This window comes from Hipposideros armiger, unplaced genomic scaffold (assembly GCF_001890085.2).
Source record: "Hipposideros armiger isolate ML-2016 unplaced genomic scaffold, ASM189008v1 scaffold_141, whole genome shotgun sequence".
Taxonomy (NCBI): Eukaryota; Metazoa; Chordata; class Mammalia; order Chiroptera; family Hipposideridae; genus Hipposideros; species Hipposideros armiger.
Genome location: NW_017731491.1, coordinates 16,838 through 21,720, shown reverse-complemented (window position 1 = coordinate 21,720; position 4,883 = coordinate 16,838). Strand labels below are relative to the sequence as shown.

At 35.3% G+C, this 4,883-nt stretch overlaps 1 protein-coding gene across 1 annotated transcript in view; it reads right to left on the bottom strand.

The window, feature by feature from the left end:
- TAOK1 (TAO kinase 1) overlaps nt 1-4,493 on the bottom strand; it is a 145,733-nt gene extending 141,240 nt beyond the window's left edge. Inside the window, exon 1 of the mRNA XM_019650396.1 lies at nt 4,393-4,493. The gene's annotated coding sequence lies outside the window, so the exon portion shown is untranslated. The remainder of the gene's footprint in view (nt 1-4,392) is intronic.
- Nucleotides 4,494-4,883: the final 390 nt, after the last annotated feature.

Here is a 4,883-nt window from a genome sequence, read left to right as displayed (position 1 = left end):
GCAAAAGAAAAAGAAAACCCCTTGTAGAACTGCATAGTGCATTACAGGTACAAAAAGTGTGTAAGCTGCTCCTAGTTAGAAATTCTAACCATTTCTTTCAAAAATATAGGTCAAGCTCCAAATATATAATTCCAACTTCAGATCAAAATTACAGAATGGAGTTCTTCTTAAATATTAACCACCCCATACTCATTTGTAAACAGTTAATAAGCAGCTAGTGTGTGACAGCCACAAACTTACTGAGTGCTTACTATGTAACAGGCAATACTTGAAGTACTTAATAAGGGCTATCCCATTTAAACCTCACAGCCTTGTAAAGTGGATACTACCTTCATTTTATAGTTAGGGTAAGTCAGGCTTAAAAAGTTACATAAAGAAGTTATACAACTAATAAATGGTGAAATTAAGATATATTAAGTGCCAGTTTTATTATTATTGGTGGCTGCAAATCAGAATATTTTGTTCCATTCCATTATCTGTTAATGCTTTTTTCAGAAACTAAACTTTGCATGTCTTTCTGAATGAAGTATTCATCTACTTCTAAATCTATATTAACACAACCATATTAAATAATTTTATCGAAAGGAAAAATTAGCCAGCCCCATTCTCAGCTTTAAAGATAAGTTAAAGGCCAATTAAACGTAATTGTCTGTAAATAACAATATCACTGACATGGGCACTTTTAACAGGCTATATATCTATTATACAAAATACTTAGTAACCTGTACTTTTATTTACGTTAGGTACTTATTTTTTAAAAAAACCTTTCCACCTTTTATGGGCCACTTATTTTGTCACTAGGTAAGAAGATGGTAGCCTTAGACTGTATTTCAGAACAAAAAGTCTGTTTCTAGCACAAATGGAAGAGACAGATATAGAAATAATTGTTACCAAATGTTGACAGAGACAACCCAATTGAAAATAATTGTTTCTAGTACATCCATACAACTTTGTAATTCATGTTAGTTTTTTAGAAGGAATGAGACATCTTTAATAAAATTAAACACTAATTTTTTATCACTAAAAACTAAAATACTTTAATCCAACAATGAAATATAATAGAATGAAATAATACAGATTTGTATCTTTTTCACATACATTTTAGATTTTGAAATCTTGAAGAATATAAAAAAGAAATCCAACCATGAACAAGTACAGGAACCTAAAGGTAGATGAACATACACCTTGGCACTCTGATTAATGAAACAATCTCAATTTTATGTAAGAGTTGACTACAGAAATAACACTTTTTAGAAGAAATTCATTCATCTATGATCCTGAACTGAATGAACAGCAGCCTTTAACTAACACATACATAAAAGCTCCTAATTTCAAAAAAGGTTAAATTAGTGTGAGTGCAATTATTATAATAGAAACTACTGATAACCAAAAAGAGATACAATGGAAAAGTTAACTAATTTTAACACACAAATCAGTCAAATGAGAAAAAAAAATTTATTTCCAAGTAATTGGAATAACAGGTTAATCTCAACTCTAATTTCAATGCCAATAGTTGGCCACTAGATAACTTCAGGATTTACTACATATTCATATCTACCAAATACCAGTAAATTCTTAAATTATACTCTTTATGGTTAGTTAAGAGCATCCAGTCTTTCTGGCATTCTGTAATTGTTTCTTTCTTATTAGTAGGATGGCAACATAACATGGGACCAAATATCAAATATACATATGAAAGCTTGTTTTATATTACCACACATCCAATTAATTGCCATATCCACAGTTCTTCCAAATCTATATTGTAGAAAATACAATAATTATTTTCTATTCAGTTAACTCATACTTTGGTCCTGTACACTGTTGTATTTCTTTAAAACCACTCAGACTTTAAATTTAAGAAACTATCCTTTAGTTTGGAAGGAAGTTTAGTTACTGTCAAGATAATCTTCGATTATTCAAAGCCTTTAACCCCAGTTGATTCTTAGAAATTCTTCCATCAATAAAACATGAGAATTATAACCAAATTAACAAATCAGATATCAGAATGCCAAAAATTAAGTCATTAAAAGGGAATCCAGAGAAAGGGCCAGTTGTGAAAGAACAGGAAGTGATGTACACTGTCATTTTGTAGATGAACTATTTAGAAACATAAGAAGTACCATACTAATCTGAAATCAAGCAACTCAGACTAAGAGCTCTCAGTATTCTCCTTCTGACTGTGGCATCAGAGGTCAGCTGAAAAAACCCTTAGGCAGTTTTTCCTTAATAAATTTATCTAATTGATCACGAACATACTTTTACTACTTTTAGCAGAATTCCCACCAGCTATGAAAAACAGGGTTTCTTTTAAGTTGTCCTAAAGAATACCTCTTAGTTCTACACATGCTGAAATACGGCAGGTAGTTTACCTATATCCTTGTGTACATCCTTAAGTTTTGTAGCCTTTATTGATAAATCCTCTCTGCCTGCATCTTTCCAAAATAAAAAGTCACTCTTTACTGAGTAGTATGCTTGGGTTTATACATGCTAGTATATATGAATTATCAACAAACCATAACAGAGAATTAAGACTTTACGGAATAATTTGCCATATGGGGGAGGCTCTACACACAACATGCAGCATTGTGCCATGAAATAAAGATTTAAATGAGAAGTGCTGTTAAAGTTAAAATAAATTCAGATAAAAATTAAAAAAATAAATACAAGAATTCCATTTTTTGAGTAAAAATAAAACTAATTTAACATACTATTAATGTGTCTCCTGATATCAAAATCATGAAGATGACAGAAACTAAATTAATGCCTAACACTAACATCTTTAAATCTGTCTTAAAACAGGTTTCAAAAAAAACAAAAAAAAAAAACCCACCAAAAAAGCTCTTATGGACACATTAAATGTAAATGGAATTTGAAAGTATTTAAAAATAAGTCATCCACTAAGTTAACCTGGTAGTAAAATATCAAGACAATTCATATCTGTACATATTTTAGTCATCTCCATCACTTTGTGAAAAAAATTTAATTATATTAATATTCACATATGGAACATTTTGAAATCACTTCAGTAAATTTAAATACTTAAAGAAAAAAGTATTAACAGTAGACTTCAAGACTACTCTTTGGTCACACACACAAAAAAACTTGACAACACAATTCCAGAAGGTCAAATTTTTTATTTTTATTTTTCTCTACTAAGGACAAAACCAACAAGTACTACTGTAAATCAGATAAGAGAATTTGTCTTAAACAAATACGGCATGAAGCAAAAGAAGTAGAAAAATGACTTATTGACTACAGAATATAGATCCTATCACAGCATAATTAGGCAAATCAGTGTTTATTTTTTCATTTTCTCAAGAAACAAAGCACTTCCTACAGAAAGATTTGTAAAATGATCATTTTTTTAAAAATTCCAATTTCGATGTTATACAAAACAGTATTAACCCTAAAAATCCACAGCTCAGGGAGAAGGAATGTCCATCAGACGGCCTGTTGGTATGCAATAATCTTTAATAATTCAAGAACTACAAGTCATAGGAAGAAAACAAAAAAAAGAGGGAAATGAGGGTAGGGAGTACAAAATTATTTTATTTGAATCCTAACGAAAACCCAATATGCTCACACACAAAAAAAATGTCAATCCAATTAAAAGAGAGCAAGAGAGACATTAAAACTATTCTAACATGGCAGAGTCCCTCTCGAGAGGCCATATCCTCCAACTAACAGAAACAGATATACTTCCCAGGGACAGACCTCAGGGGAAGAGTATTAAACCGGTACTGTTATCGATTTAAAACCAAAGGAAAAAGAGTAACCTTTCCAAGGGAAGCGCCATTACTTCCCTCTCCTGCTCCCCCTCCCTTCACTGTACACTCGGGCCTGTGTATGAAGAAACTGCCTTGGACTTCTGCAGCATTGCAGCAGACTAAAGGATGGGGAAGGGGGAAGGGTAGGGGGAGAGAAACGCTTCCATCACCCCTACAGAAGAGGGGTATAGATTTCCTGAGGCGGGTGGGGTGGAATCCACCCAGCAGGCTACCCAGAGCCGTCTCCCTTCCCAAGAATACACAGACACTACAAAGAAGGAGAGGGAGGAGCAGAGGGACCAGAGGAGAAAGGGACCTCGCGCCTTTGAAATCGGGGTGCACATCAACCCCGTTTCCCTCCGAGGGCCACACCTTCCTCGAGACATCCCCTTCCACCACTCCTTCCGGTGACCCTCAGGAAAAGAGGAATGTAATCGCTCTTGTCCCTCAAAACAGTAGGGCGTCCAGCTCACCAGCTTCTTCACCCCACCCACAGAATCACAGACCCTCCTTGTCTCCCTCCCCCACCCCACCCCCACATCCCTTCTTCCAGCGAGAGACCAGAGTGGGTCGCATTTCCCCGCCCCCTCCAAGTCTCCTTTCCCTAAAGCAGAGGTGCCCTTACCCTTTCGCCGACAGGTCTGGGGCGGAGTAGGCAGGCGCAGCCCCCTTCAGCGCTCGGGTAGCCGCTACGCTGGAGGGCGAGGAGTGAGGAGGAGGAGGAGGAGGAGGANCTGCAACATGAGGAAACTAGCAATCTTCACCAAGAATTCCTAAATTGGGGAAAAAGAACATTAGTGTATTCACCTGCTAGGTTTTACAAACTCTTGGTCCTCTTAGTCTTGCAAAACACTCACACATACTTCCCACTTGCCTTTCTTGCTTCAATTGCATCAGCAACACCTGAGCACAGATGCTAAATTTCTCAATGGGAAAAAAATTTTTTTCAGATCCTTGAAAATCAGGGACCTGGTGCTTATAGCAGCAGGAGATGGGAGGAAAAGGAAAAAGTTAACATTTACTGGACGTATCTATTATGTTCCAGATACTATGTTTTACCTTTGTCTAATTTAATCTGAAAACCAACTGGCAAAGTAGGTACAATTACATACATCT